Source organism: Phacochoerus africanus, chromosome X, assembly GCF_016906955.1.
Source record: "Phacochoerus africanus isolate WHEZ1 chromosome X, ROS_Pafr_v1, whole genome shotgun sequence".
In the NCBI taxonomy this organism is placed as follows: domain Eukaryota; kingdom Metazoa; phylum Chordata; class Mammalia; order Artiodactyla; family Suidae; genus Phacochoerus; species Phacochoerus africanus.
In genome coordinates, this window is record NC_062560.1 from 47,588,479 (window position 1) to 47,605,013 (window position 16,535).

General features: G+C 35.9%; 1 non-coding gene across 1 annotated transcript; it reads right to left on the minus strand.

Annotated features, from left to right (window-relative positions):
- Positions 1-16,093: 16,093 nt before the first annotated feature.
- LOC125119054 (U6 spliceosomal RNA) lies at positions 16,094-16,200 on the minus strand. Its single transcript, XR_007133010.1, has one exon. It is a non-coding gene; the product is annotated as a U6 spliceosomal RNA (small nuclear RNA).
- Positions 16,201-16,535: the final 335 nt, after the last annotated feature.

Consider the following 16,535-nt stretch of genomic DNA (forward strand, 5'->3'; position numbering starts at 1 on the left):
TAAATGTTCAGGATGCAGGTGGGAATTTCAAGACCTTAGATATGAAGTTTGACCTCTATCAGGGAGAAACTAATAGCTGAGTGTTTGTGCCTATCCACTTAGTGCTGAGCCAGAGGGGCTAGTCGTTGGAGTTTATAGCAATACAAGCCTTCCTCAAAAAATAAGAAAAACCTCAAATAAACAGCCTACCTTACACCTAAAAGAATAGAAAAAGAGGAGTTCCCGTTGTGGCACAGTGGTTAACGAATCTGACTGGGAACCATGAGGTTGCAGGTTCGATCCCTGGCCTTGCTCAGTGGGTTAAGGATCCGGCGTTGCCGTGAGCTGCAGTGTAGGTTGCAGACGCGGCTCAGATCCCGCATTGCTGTGGCTCTGGTGTAGGCTGGTGGCTACGGCTCTGATTAGACCCCTAGCCTGGGAATCTCCATATGCTGTGGGAGTGGCCTAAGAAATAGCAAAAAGACAAAAAAAAAAAGAATAGAAAAAGAACAAACAAATCCCAAAGTCAGCAGAAGGAAAGACATAATTAATTTTGGGGAGGAAATAAATAGATTTTTTTTTATAATAGATCATTTAAATCAAGTGCAGTCTTTTTTGAAAGGATAAAAAAAATCAAACCTCTAGCCAGGCTCACCAAGAAGAAAAGAGAGAGCACCCAAATAAAATAAGAAAGGACAGAGAAGAAATAACAACTGATACTACAAAGATACAAAAAAAATCATAAGAGAATACTATGAACAATTATATGCCAACAAAGATTCAATATGATAAAGATAGCATTTCTTCTCAGATCAGGCTATAGATTTAATGCAGTTGCTATCAAAATCTCAGCAGGTTATTTTGTAGATACAGACAATCTGATTCTAAATTAATATAGAAAGGGGTTAGAATATCAAAATAATTTTGAACAAAGAATAAAGTTAGATGAGTAAGACAATGTGACTTTAAGAATTACTATATAAATTGAGCAGGATTTCTCAAATTCATTTACCATTAACATTTAGGCCAATTGACATTTAGCAACCCCACCACCACCTCCAAATGTGACGGCACAAAATATTTCCAGCTATTCCTAAATGTCTCTTAGGAGCATTATCTCCCATTGAGAACCACTTGATATAGTAGTAAAAAGTGTGGTATTGGCAAATATATATATAAATATAGATCAATTGAACAGAATAGAGATTAGATAAATTGAGAAACAGATCCACACAAATATGGGCATTTGACTTTAAGAAGAGTGCAAAACAATTAAACAGAGAGGACAGTATTTTCAAAAATGTTGGAGCAATTAGACATCTGTACTGAAAAAAAAATTGAACCTTGAATTAAACTACTCACTTTATATCATATCTAATATAGGTTATACATCTAAAATTATAAAAAGTGTAAGAGAGAACATAGAATAAATTATTGCTTGAGTTAGGCAAAGAGTTCTTAGATATAAAGGCAAAAACATCATTTGATGAATGAAAAATTTATACATTGAACTTCATTAAAATTTTAAAAAATTTTTGTTGTGCAAAAGACACTGTTAAGAGAATTAAAAGGCAGACTATAGACTGAGAGAAAATATACAAATCACATATTTAACAAAGGGTTTTATATCTGGAATACATTCTTCACAGAACTAGAACAAAATATTTTAAATTTGTATGGAAACACAAAAGACCCCAAATAACCAAAGCAATATTGAAAAAGGAAAATAGAAATGGAGGAATCAGGCTCCCTAACTTCAGACAATACTACAAAGCTACAGTTATCAAAACAATATGGTCCTGGCACAAAAACAGAATATAAATCAATGGAATAGGATAGAAAGCCCCAAAGTAAACCCAAACCTATGGTCAACTAATCTATGACAAAGGAAGCAAGAAACATTTAGTGGAGGGAAGAAAGATAGCCTCTTCAATAAGTGGTGCTGGGAAAACTGGACAGCTACATGTAAAAGAATGAAATTAGGACACTCTCAACACCATACACAAAAATAAACTCAAAATGGATTAAAGACATAAATATAAAGCCAGATACTATGAAACTCCTAGAGGAAAACATAGGCAGAATGCTCTTGGATACAAATCATGGCAACATCTTGTTTGATCCACCTCCCTGAATAAGATCAATAAAAATAAGATTTTACATGGACAAATATTTTCAATTCTCCTGGATATATACCTAAAAGAAGAATTACTGATTTAGGAGTTCCTGTCATGGCGCAGTGGTTAACGAATCCGACTAGGAACCATGAGGTTGTAGGTTCTGTCCCTGCCCTTGCTCAGTGGGTTAACGATTTGCCATGTGGATCGGATCCCGCGTTGCTGTAGCTCTGGGTGGCTACGCCTCCGATTAGACCCCTAAAGAATTACTGATTTATATGGTAATTTTATGTTTAACCTTTTGAAGAACTTCTGAACTGTTATTCAAAATGGATGAATAATTTTACACTTCCACCTATGATGTCTAAGAATTTAAATTTCTCCACATCTTCACCAAAACTTGTTATTCTCATTTTTTATTATATTCATCCTAGTGGGTATAAAATTATATCTCATTGTGGTTTTGAGTTACTGTCCCCAAATGACCAATGGTGTTAATCATATTTTCATGTGCTTATTGGCAATTTGTATATCTTTGGGAAAATGTTGATTCAAATCCTTTGCCCATTTAAAAAATTGAGTTGTTTTTTTTTTTTTTTTTGAGTTGTAAGGAAAATCTCTATATTCCAAATACTAGTCCCTTAGATATATGATTTGTAAATCTTTTATCTCATTCTATGGATTGGATTTTTCACTTTCTTGATGTTGTCTTTTGAAGCATGAAAGTCATTAATTTTCATGAAATCCAATTAGTAGTTTTTATTTTGTCTCTGTAGTTTTAGTGTTATATCTAAGACACCATTGACTAAACCACTAAAATATACTCATATTTTCTTCAAGAATTTTATAGTTTTAGCCCTTACACTTAGGTTCCTGATACACTTGTATAATTTTGTTGATGATATGAATAAAAGTCCAATTTAATTCTTTTGTATGAAGATATTTAGTTCAACAAGTACCACATGTTGAAAAAATTATTCTTCCCTGCTGAACTGTATTGACACAGCTTCAAAAATGAATTGAACAAGAATATAAATTCATTTCATTCCATTGATCTATATTTCTATCCTTATGCCAGTACCCACATAGTCAATTACTATGGCCTTGTAGTAAGTTCTAAAATTGTGAGGTGTGAATCCTCCAACTTTATTCTTTTGGAAGATTGCTTCAGCTACATTTGAAGCACTCTATTTCTCCCAGCTTACTGACAAATTAAAATTGATGAATTAAAATTGTATATATTTAGATTGTACAACATAATGTTTTGATATATATATATATATAAATTATTACCACAAACAAGGTAATTAATATATCCATCACCTCACATAGTTGTCTTTTTTGTAGTGAGAACATGAGATCTAGTCTCTTAGCAGATTGCAAGTATCCATTAGTTTTCCAGAACGTATTCATCTTATAAATGAAAGTTTACACCCTTTGATCAACAGCTTCCCTTTCCTCCTAAACCCCCAGGCCGTGATAACCTCCATTCTATTATGTTACTATGAATCTGATATTTTAATTTTAATTTCACATATAATGGAGATCATGCAGTATTTGTCTTTGTCTGGCTTATCTCACTTATCATAACTCCCCTCCAGGTTTATCCATGTTGTTATAAATAGCAGAATGCCCTTTTTAGGGCTAAATAATGTTCCTTTGTATTTTCTCTATCCATTCATCCATTAATGGACACTTTAAATAATTACATGGCTTACATATTGTGAATAAGGCTGTAATGAACATGGGAATATAGCTATCTCTTTGAGACAGTGACTAGTTCCTTCTGATATATAGTCAGATATGGGATACCTGGATCACATGATAGTTCTATTTTTAATTTTGTGGACAACCTCCATAATGTTTTCCATAGTGGCTGCACCAATTTATTTTCCCACCAAGAGTGCAGAAAGATTCCCTTTTCTTTACAGTCTCTCCAACACTTGTTGCTTGTCTTTTTAATAATAGCCATTCTAACAGGTGTGTGATTATATTTCACTGTGGTTTAATTTGCATTTCCCTGATGATTAGTAATATTGAGTATTTTTTTCATGTACTTGGTAGCAATTTGTCAACAGTTTTTTGTATGTCCTGTAGATTTTTTTGTCCCTCCTTTTTTCTATTCCTTCTTTCCTTTGTGTTTCATTGATATTTTGTAGTGACAGGCTTGGGTTAACTTCATTTCCTTTTGTATATATTCTATAGGTAATTTTCTTTTTGATTACCATATGAATTACATAAACATCTTAAAATTATAACTATCTATTTAAACCGATAACAACTCAACTTCAATGGTATAAAAATCTACTCCTTTACAGCTCCACCTCCACTTTATGTTATTCATGTCAAAAATAATATCCATACATGTTGGGAATGCATTAACATAGATTAATAGGTGCCTTTTGTGCTTTCATTTTTTAAATCTTTTTTTTGCAATCATCTGGATTTTTATTTCCTAATGATTATTGTTATGCTTCTATTACCTTAGAAATTCTTTCTTACTATTTTTTTTTCATTTTTTAAAAAAACTTTATTGAAGTATAGTTGATTTACAAGGTTGTGATAATTTCTGCTGTACAACAAAGAGATCCAGTTACACATGTACATACATCCATTCCCTTTCACATTCTTTTCCCACATAGATTATCAAAGAATATTTTTTTACAGAATAAAATACGTATATTTAAACACAGTTACATTCACACAGATTATTATATCATGGATCTTAAGAAACAGATTAAGTGTCTCCCTCTGGAGAAGTGGAATGGAAAATATGCTGAGATAAATAGGAAATTTATTCTATGCTTTATCCCATTTTGTATGCCTTTCATCTTTACTATATAGTATTATCTATTACATTTCAATTTTTCTTTAAAAATTAGCATTATATTAAAATTGTGTATATTATGCAACTAAAATTTATAAAGAAGAAAGCCTTATATACCATTAAATATTTTATATAGCATAATAAAAAGAATAACAACTGGTAAGAATAACAAAAATAATACACCCTCTGAAAATAAGTAAAATATAAAATGCATAAATTGGTTAAAAAAACAGTGTAACTATATAAATATAGTTTTGTTATATTTGTTACATCTTATTGATTCTTCAATATAGGCATTACACCATTCTAGGTGATGTGATAAACAAGACATCATAGACCTTACATTGTACCATGGAGAGAAATGGTTATTAATAATACAATTGCATTTTTTTGTCTTTTTGCTATTTCTTTGGGCCGCTCTCACGGCATATGGAGGTTCCCAGGCTAGGGGTCGAATCGGAGCTGTAGCCACTGGCCTACGCCAGAGCCACAGCAACGCGGGATCCAAGCCGTGTCTGCAACCTACACCACAACTTATGGCAACGCTGGATCATCAACCCACTGAGCAAGGGCAGGGACTGAACCCGCAACCTCATGGTTCCTAGTCGGATTCGTTAACCACTGCGCCACAACGGGAACTCCCAATTGTAGAACTGTATTATTTAATTGTACAGATTTTTTATTTAATTATAATTATCATAAATTCTTTGATGGAGAGGAAATCAGAATCACATCTAAGAAGACTTCAGCATTCCAAGAATGATGTCAAATGACCCCTTCATGGTGGATTATGCACTTATTTACTATGAGATATATTTCTTCTCCAGAGATTCCTTGTTTGTGTATCAATTTTAGATTTTTGTTTTGATATGAGTCTATATGTATATGAGATTGTTTTAAGTTGTTGTTCTCTTAATCGCAAGGGCATCTCCAGTGTCCTGCATTTGTACCCACCTCTCCTCATGATTTCTGATTTTGGTGGGATAATTGTGCATGGATGATTTCGTATCTTTACTGTATATATACCTTTACTGGTGAGCCTTGTCATTTGTGGAATTTTTGTTTCCTGTTGCTGTCTTTTCTTTTCTGCCTAGAGAAGTTCCGTTAGTATTTGTTGGAAGGCTGGTTTAGTGCTGCTGAATTCTCTCAGCTTTTGCTTATCTGTGAAGATTTTGATGTCTCCTTCAAATCTGAATAAGAGCCTTCCTGGGTAAAGTAATCTTGGTTGGAGGTTATTTCCTTTCATCACGTTAAGTATATCATGCCACTCCCTTCTGGCCTGCAGAGTTTCTGTTGAAAAATCTGCCAATAACCTTATTGGGGTTCCCTTGTATGTTACTTGTTTCTTTTCCCTAGCTGCTTTCAAGATTTTCTCTTTGTCTTTAATTTTGGTCAGTTTGATTAATATGTGTCTTGGTGTATTCCTCCCTGGGTTTATTTTATATGGTACTCGTTGTGCTTCCTGGATTTGAGTGAGTGGTTCCTTTCCCATGTTAGGGAAGTTTTCAGCTATTACCTCTTGGAATATTTTTTCTGTCTCCTTCTCTCTCTCTTCTCCTTCTGGCACCCCTATAATATGGATGTTGGTGCATTTAACATTGTCTCAGAGTTCTCTGAGACTCTCTTCATTTGTTTTCAAGCTTGTTTCTCTTTTCTGTTCCACATCCATAATTTCCACTAATCTGACCTCCACCTCACTTATTCGTTCTTCTGCCTCCTGTATTCTGCTGTTAGCTGCTTCTAGTGAGTTTTTTATTTCAGTTATTGTATTTTGCATCTCTTCTTGTTTAAGTTTTATATCTTGTATCTCTTTGGTCAGTGTTTCCTGTAAGTTATCCATCTTTGCCTCCAGTTTATTTCCAATGTCTTGCATCATCTTCAGCATCAACAGTCTAAAGTCTTTTTCCTGGAGGCTAAGAATCTCCTCATTGCTTAGCTGATTTTCTGGGGTTTTTCCTTTTTCCCTCATCTGAGTTATAGTTCTCTGTCTTTTCATTTTTATAGGTTTTTGGTGTGGTGACCTTTTTACAGATAATAGCGTTATAGCCTCTCTTACTTCTGGTGTCTGCCCCCCTTGTGGCTGAAGTCTGTATGGGGGCTTGCTGTAGGCTTCCTGATGGGAGGGGCTGATGCCTGCCCCCTGTTAGGTGGAGCTGATTCTAATCCCTCTTGTGGGTGGGGCTAGTCTCTGGATGAGATTAGAGGCATCTGTGTGCCTGAGGGCTCTTTAGGTAGCCTGTTTACTGAGGGGCAGGGCTGTGATCCCACCTGGGTTGTTGTTTGCCCTGGGGCTTCTCAGCACTGACTGATGGATGGGGCCAGATTTTCCCAAAATGGCCACCTCCATAGAAAGGCATGGGCTGCTGAATATTCCCAAGAGCTTTGCTTTCAATGTCCTTTCCCCACAACAAGCCACATTCAGCCCTTGTTTTCGCAGGATGACCTCCAAGAACTGCAGTCAGGTTTGACCCAGATTCCTATGGAGACCTCACTCTGCCCTTGGATCCATTGCACATGAAAGTCTGTGTGCACTTTTTAAGAATGGGGTCTCCATTTCCCCCCATCCCGTGGAGCTCCCGTGCACAAGCCCCACTGGCCTTCAATGCCAGATGCTCAGGGGCTCTTTCTCCCAGTGCCAGGTCCCAGCACATGCGGGTTTGATGTGGAGCTCAGAACTCTCACTCCTGTAGGTGAGTCTCTGTGAACCAGTTAGTTTCCAGTCTGTGGAGCTTCCCACCCAGGAGGTATGGGGTTGTTTATATCGTGAAATCGCCCCTCCTACCTCTTGATGTGTCCTTCTCTTTTTCTTCTGGAGTAGGGTATCTTTTTTAAGGTTTCCAGTCCATTCAAGTAGAGATTGCTCAGCTTTTAGTTGTGGATTTTGTAGTTTTTAGGAGAGAAGTTGAGCTCCAGTCCTTCTATTCTGCCATCTTAATCCTCTCTCCCTCATTTTTTAAATCTTATAAAATAATTAACACTGGATTTATGAAGCAAAATATTTCATTCAGTATTACAGATTTGTGTATTTGTATATCTAGATATAGATATAGATGCACTCTATGGTTTTATATGGCTTCAGGTCTTAGCCTCCTTTCATTTCTACTTGAAGGTCCTTTTGTCATATCTTATAGGCCATTTCCAATGGTAATGAACTTCCTCAGCTTTTTTTTATGTGAGAAAGCCATAACTTCTTCATTTTTGCAGGGCGAATTTGCTGTAGTAGTCTTGATTGACAGGTTTTTTTTTTCTTTCAGAACTTTGAATATATCAACCCACTTCCTTCTGACCTACAAGGCTTCTGGTATTTCCATTGATAATCTTATAGAGGTTTCATTGTATGTGTTAGGTCAGTTTTTTCTTACTACTTTTAAGATTCTCTTTTTGTCTTTGAATTTTGACAGTTTAATTACAATGTGTCTCAATTGGGTCTTTTTTAATTTATCCTACTTAGAGTAGATTTAGTTTCTTGTATTTGGATATCCATTTCTTTCCTGTCATTTGGAATGTTTTGGGACAATTATTAAAAAAAAAAAAAAAAAAGCTCTCACCTTTCTTTCTCTCTTTTCCTGCTGCAAGTCACATAATGAATATATTGCTCCAGTCAGTAATTTCCCATAAGTCCTTTAGGCTATGTCCATTTTTCTTCATTCTTTTTTCTTTTACTCTCCTGAATTAATAATTTCAAATGACCTGTGTTCACTGATTTTTTTCTTCTGACTGATCAAATCTGTTGTTGAACCTCTCTACTGAATTTATCAATTCAGTTATATTTTTTCTGCTCTAAATTTTCTAAATTTTGTTTTTTTAATAATTTTTACCTCTTGTTGATATTCTCATTTTGTTGTTGATTCTGTTTAGTTATCTGTCAATGTTTTCTTTTACCTCACTGTGTATCTTTAAACAGTTGTTTTAAATTTTTTTCAGGTAAGTCAGAGCCCTGCACATCTTTAAGTTTGTTTATAGAGACTTAATTTGTTCCTTTGAGTGGGCTATCTTTTTCTGTTTCTTTGAATGTTTTGTGATATTTTGTTGAGATTTTGGCCTTTGAAAAGATAGCCACCTCTCCAAACCTTTATGGACTGGCTTGGCGGAGGGGAAGATCTTCACTGACCAGCCTATCTTAATGGCTCAAGCCTTTTGTGATATGTTTCTTCACTGAGCTTGTGTTTTACTTTTATTCTACATCTACAGCTACTTTTAAATGGCTTGATTTCTCACCTCTTCTTCTTTTCATAAGCCTTGGTTTCCAATTGTATTCCTCTGCTCATAACCTCTACCCCCTGGTGTCTATGGGTCTGCATATCCTCTGTGGCTCTATTGCACACACCACTACTCTCTGTGCCTCCCAAACTGCTATACAAACCAGTCATAATACACATTAGTGCTGTTAATCAGGGGATAGAGAAACCAGTCTCTTAGACATCTCTCAACAGAGAAAATTACAAGCCAGGTACACTCTTTTCCTCCCATCCTGAGGGAGGAACCAGAATTAGTCAGTTTCTTCCAGACCATATTGTGCTAGGCTAAGGAAGTGGAGAAAGAGTGAACAAAATGTCATGAAATTTCTTACCGTCTTAATTGTGATTTTCCTTGTTTAGGTTTTTGCTTAGTTGCTGCTGCTTATCACCTTGTTTCTAGTGTTCTCAAAGCTATTTTGGTTTACTCAGTGTTTCTGTGGAAGAACGAGTGCCTAGAAGCTTCTTAATTAATCTTCTTGCCAGCATCATTCCCTCTTTTGATGTGGTGGATGATATTGGTTGATTTCAGAATGCTGCACTAGCCTTGCATACTTGAAATAATTGTATTGATTACATGTATAATTCTCTTTATACATCTCTGAATTAATTTGCTACTATTTTGTAGAGAATTTCTGCACCTACTTTCAGGAAATTTATTTGTGTAGAGTTTTCTTATTTTGTACTATCTTTGTCTGAATTTAGTTCCAGAGTAATACTGGTTTCATAAAATTAGTTTGGAACTACTTCCTATTCTTCCATTTTCAGTACGAAATTGTATAAAATCAATATTAATTGTTTTAATATTTGGTTATATTCTTATGTGAAGCCCTCTGGTCCTATAGTTTTCTTTTTCAGGAGCTTTTACATTGTAAATAATTTTCTTTAGTAGTTATATATCTCATCTTGGTTGAATTTTGGTATCTTGTTGTTTTCAGAAATTTGTCCATTTCTACTAAGTTGTGAATTTTATGAGTATTGCCACATTCCCTGTTATCCTTTTAAAGCTTGAAAGATCAATAGTGCTATCCCTCATTCTTGATATTTGCAGTTTATGTCTTCTCTCTTTTTATTTGTCATTTTTTTTGTTTTGTCAATTTTATCGATATTTTCAATGAACCATCTTCTTGTTTTATTGATTTTCTTTATAATTTCCCTCTTTTCAATGTTATTGTATTCTACTTTCATCTTTGTTACTTCCTCCCACTTATTTCTGTTAACTTTGTTCTTCTTTCCCTAGTTTCTTGGCATAGAAACTTAGGTCATTGATTTTAGACTTTTGCTCTTTTTAATGTAAACATTTAGTGCTCTAAATTTTTCTCCCCTCACCACTCTATCTGTATCCCACATAACACTACTGTGTTCCATTTTTATTTTCTTTTAGTTTGGTGCATTTAAAAATTTCCTTTGAGACTTCTTTCATCCACAGATTATATATAAATATACTGTTTGACTTACAACTATGCATACATTTTCTGTTGTTTTTCTCTTATTGTTTATTAATTTGATTCCTTTATGGTTGATGAACATACTCTGTATAATGTCGATTCTTTTAATGTTCCCAAGGTTCGTCTCTAAGGTATGAGCTATCTTGCTGAAAATTCCCTGAGTACTTGAAAAGAATGTGTATTCTGCTGTTGTTAAGTGGAATGTTCTCTGTATATACATCAATTACATTGTTTTTGGTTGACTGTATTGTTCAATTCTTATATATCCTTGCAGGTATTCTATCTCATAGTTTTATCAATTGCTGAGTGTGATGCTAAAGTCCTCTATTTTAGTTTCAGATTTGTCTAATTCTCCTTTCACTTATATCAGTTTTTCCTTCATATATTTTGAGGCTCTCTTGTTTGATACACACACATTGAAGATTACAATTTTTCCAGGTGATTGATCCTTTATTATGTAGTACCTGGTTTTATCTCCACTTTTGAAAATTCACATTTGTTTTTGTAAGCAGGTCCACATTTTAACAACTTCCGGGTTTGGTACATTTGAAATTTTAACAGCAAAATCAATTTTTATTCATAGCCTAACTTGTTTATGATCAGATTATTTTCTACCCAAGCATTAGTGATCTATATCACTGACTTGGGGTGGGTTTCTTTTACAACTGCTCCCTAGACCAAGGAAAGCCCTCTTTTCCCAATCCTTCACTCTTCCCTTAGAGGGAAGGCTGATGTGATGGGCCAGATTCCAGATCACTGTGAGTGATGCCACCATGCAATGTGAGGTGAAACCATACATGGAGGACATGTCCATGCCCTTCTCTCCCTTATGATACTAAACAGTAAGTAAGCTGAACCAGTGTGCCTATCTGTCACCGTAGGTGCTGTCAAATCACTCTTCCTTTCTTCCCACTGGAGATTTTGGGCTCTCTCACCCTTGCACATTGGAGGTGCGATAGTGATAAGATGGAGAACTAGAGTCAAAGAGACTCTGCTTCATTTGTGAGTCCAAGCAGTAAAGTGCTTCAACAGAACTCTACCATAAGAGTCTGTTTTTTTTGTTTTTTTTTTTTTTACTGCCCTGTGAGGCCATGCTCAGTTGCCTATCTGCACATGATATTCCCTTTCTAGGCAGGTAGCTGTTCTTCCATTGATTTTCTTGATTATTTCTGCCATCTTTGACTTCTGTATTTTCTTTTCTTTTTATTTTCTTTTTAGGGCAACACCTGTGGCATATGGAAGTTCCCAGGCTAGAGGTCAAATTGGAGCTGCAGCTGCCAGCCTATGCCACAACCACAGGAACACCAGATCTGAGCCACATCTTGATCTATGCTCCCACTGAGCAAGGCCAGGGAGCAAATCCACATCCTCATGGACACTATGTTCGGTTCTTAACCCACTGAACTACAATAGGAACTCCAACCACTGTATTTTCTGATCAACTCCAGTAATGAAGTCCATGAGACAAAATTAGCACTCTGTTATATTCCTACATTTCATCCGTGCTGCACTTTACCAAATTTTCTTAGTGTTTGACATATTATATGCTATTTTGTATTGGTTACTGCTTTAAAAAATATCACACGTTCTTCTATAGTCTGTTAGATAATGTGATTTAGTAAAAGAATCACGTGGTTTGAGTTCTGACTTAACAACTTTCTAGCTGTGTAGAAGGTGCTACACTGAGGGGCACTGGGAACTGGCCCAGTGAGTCATAGTCCAGGTTCTTGTATATATCCTTTAGGGAAAGGCTTGAGAGAAGGCAGAGTAGCAATGTAGGGTGGGAGTGAGGCATTCGTGTCCCCTGGACAAAGACTACCCTTATATAGTAAGATTCTCACCAGGAACCTCACTCTCTATTGCAGATGGTGAACACACAAACCCAAATGTCATAACCCACATTGAAATGTCACAGGTACCCGTTCAAATAGACATGCTCTCAGGTATTGCCATGCTCTCATCCAGAGGCCAGCACTTGGTATTTGCAGGCGTGGTTGGTAGACTTCATGTATGGAAAAGACAAGGTAAGTTTCTGCACTTTATTTGTTTCAACCATTTGCAGCAGCATCATTTCTTCCCTGATCTCCTTTCTGCTTCTGACCCATTCATTACTTTGGAGATTGTATTCTATTTGGCCTCTTTGGCACCTGCTCTCATTTTCTGGGTTCATATCAGGAGGTCACCAGTACCCTTCTGCCTTCCTGTGGTTCATGGTAATGTAAAGACAGGTCTACCAATAACCTGAGTAAGAGGAGTGGTTGATATGAGGTCTGGTCAAGGCCTCCTGAATTTTTGTTCTTACTCTGTTCTCACAATAAGCAGATTATCCTCACTTAGACATCATTTTATCTCTCAGCAAAATGAAAAATTGAAAATTGAAATTGTTCAAACTGGTAAACATATCACAGGCCAACTTACTAGTTTCTGCTGTTTCTCAGTTGTCTCAATTACAGTTAAAATTGGACACTTCAGTTCATCTTCAGTAAATACTCCCACATGTATAATTATTGTCTTATGTGCCTCACATTATATAGTTACCTTAAAATAGATAATACATATTGAGAAATGCATTTCAGCTATCACTACCTTATATTTTAAATTTTGTCTTGTTTCATCACTACCACTTTTTAATATGTATTTCCCTTGCACAAAAATTTCACACTTACTGGCTGGTATTGGATATTAATATAAACATAGACAAAATGGGATGAGATAAATTTTTCTTTGGTGAGCAATTTCCAAATATGCTGCCACATGAGCAGGTGGAGTCTACTCTATAGCCCCTATAATCCTCCCTAAACTGCCTATTACACAACAGTTTCTCCATGGCCAGAAAATCAATTCTCTGTTCCCATAAGCCCTGGTAAAATTGCATTCCTCTGTGTCCCAAAATAAATCCACCACTGAAATCACACCCATGTCACATGGTGCCATCACTCAAATTGAGCCCTAGTGGAATGACCATCAACTAAGTATTCCCTAACACATGCTCAGGAAAGGGGAATGGAAGATGTCATGATGAATCAAGATTGATGCACCAGAGTGGTTTCAGAATGGGAGGCACTTTTATATTTAAGTTTATTATATTCTGAATACTGAAAATCTTGGCTAAAAGACTCCTTATTATCCTGTGTTATTAATACTGGCTCATAGTGAATTATAACCAACATATGACTGAAGAAATATATAACTCAATCTTACAGACTCTCACAAAGATTACCTTGGTATTTAATACCCATAGTTGATTATATTTGTGTGTATCAGAGGATTTACATTTTCATGGCGCTTGAATGTAAATTCCCTATTTAGTATATTTGTTTTTACCTAATGGCTTAGGATAACAGTATAAGTATTTTGCTAATAGAGAGGATTAGATAACATCCCAGAAAGAGGCATGGATATTTTATCTGGAAATATTCAAAATATTCCCAAGAGAAACATTTTAGCAATGACAAGTGCACCAGTTTATGTCACTCACTATGTGAGCGAAGAGGCATCCACCACTCTTGCCCATTCCCTACAATTGTTATTAGCATGAGTTTTGTAAAAACACACCACTCTTAAGATTCTTTCAAAGATCACCTGCGGAGTAGTTTACACTCCTTGGCATGTGACTTTTAACACTATGTTTTGACCAAACTTCCCTAGCAGCCCCACCTCTCTGTTCTCCTGGGAGTTGCCACCTCTTCTTACTTGGCACCCACAGCTGCATAGAACTCTCTGTCCTCTTCTAAGTCACTGATGCATTCTCCTCTAAGGGTCCTGAGTCATGCCTTATATTTGATGCTCTTTCTTCCCTGTAGCTGCTACAGTCTGATGTTTGACTATGCTAAATTGTCAATGCTCCATGATTATTCACTCTGGATCCTGTGGGAAAGAATGGTGCTGTTCTGGGTCAGGAAGGAAAGTTGGTAGCGCTGCTCAGGGCTAAGCAATGTTGACAAAAAATTGATCAGTCAGTCTAAGAAAGAAATGGAAAATTTTATTCAAATCAAATTGGACATTATAACTTGGGAATGGACTCTCAGAAAGCTATGAGAACTGTTCTGCCTTTTAGAAGTCAAAGCACAATTGTATACTTTTTTTTGAGACAGAGGGCTGTGCATTAAATGACATATTAGTGATTGTTTACACAATTCAGATCTGCAAGTTCAAAGTGGTGTGTCCTTGTGACTCCTTACAAGATCAAGAGGAATGTTATCTTTAAAGGACCTGTCTTGTTGATTCTTGGAGAATGTTGCTTTTTATGGTTGAGCAGGTATTTCTGCCGGTGAGGGAAATTTGGTGGATGTGTAACGCATATACACAGTGCCTAGTGGAGGGGATAAAGGAGGCCAAAGAACAGAGGAAATTTTTTTAATGCTTAAATTTTTTTGTCTTGCCACAAAATATGAATTTTATTCCACAATTTCTCCCCTTTGATCATTAATCTTTTTATAGAAAGCATCAGGTGAGCAAATACTTTGTCCCTCAATGCCAGGGTGATTGCTTATCTCTCTAGGTCCATCATGTCCCTCAATGCTGGGTTCTAATAGCCTGATTCTCTCTTTTTGGGGTGGATTATACTAGCAGAATGTTTGGCAAGAACTGACAGTCAATTCTAGGTTATCCAGTAAGAGACATGTGCATTGCGTGTGCCCATTATTTTATAGAGAAGTATAGATGGGATCTATAGTTTCAAGTAGTTTATACATCATTATCTTAGTACAAGCAGGTGACACACACCATTAAAGGCAAGAAGCTATCATCTTAAAAGTTCCACAAACTAATTAAAATTTCTAGTTGGACCAAAAATGTCATTAGCAAGGATTTAAGCCAAGATCCTCCTGAACCAAACCATTTTCCTGGTATTTCCCCTAAACTGCGAAGAGGATTGTTCAGAGCAGAAATTTGACTCTTCACATGGGTCATAGTATTGGTTACATTTGAAGACTCATCAGGTATACAGATGCAGCATTTAGTACATATTACAATACAAGTTCCCCCTTGGGAAGCAGTTAAAATATTGAGGACTATGCAATTCTGTAAGAATGTTTTTTTCACATTATGGAGACTTCTAAATTGAGTAAGCTAATGGCTAACTATCATTCAAAGCATGCTGAGTGAATTTTGTTAAAGCTTCTATGAGTAATAATATTTTCTATTCCAAGAGAAGGAACAAGTATGAAGATCAAATGATCAAACCATCGGAATGCTAATCAAGCCCAATGTGCTCATGTTAAAGGCAGTTTGGCAGGGGCTGTTTCCAAGGTCACCCATAAGTTACCTTGGACCCAAAGAAACCAATTGGGCATTTCCCTAACCAAATTGAGGGATGCCAAGGCCATAAATTTGTTCCACAAATCCACTGGGTCCCATTAGAAGCTACCCAATATTTAACATCAAGTGAAAAGGAAGTTTTTTTTTTTTTAATTTTATTAGAGTATAGTTGACTTACAATGTTGTATTAGTTTTAGGTGTTCAACAAAGTTAATCATATGTATCCTTTAAAAATAGGAACACTTCATTAATTTGTATATCATCCTTGTACAGGGTCCATGCTAATCTTCTCTGCATTGTTTCTATTTTAGTATATGTGCTGCCTAAGTGAACACAAAATGGAAGTATTTATGGCAAGGTTCAGAAGAAATATCATCAAGTGGCTTGGTAAGAGGGTCTTAGTGATATTGGTGGTAACATTAGCTTGAATTTCTTTTAAAATAAAATTTCTAAGGGTCATCCAATTAAACCCTTGGAGGAGAGAAATCCATGAAGATAACCTGAAAGTATTAGACATGCATAACTGGCCACAAACCCAGTAATTGGATTGATTTTTTTGACACTTACAAATGATTGAGCCCTACAAAGAAATACATTTAGTTCATAACCAAAAGTGTGAGCAGTTGTCAAAGTCATCAGTATATGGGCCTGGTCTGGTATCTTGGGTCAG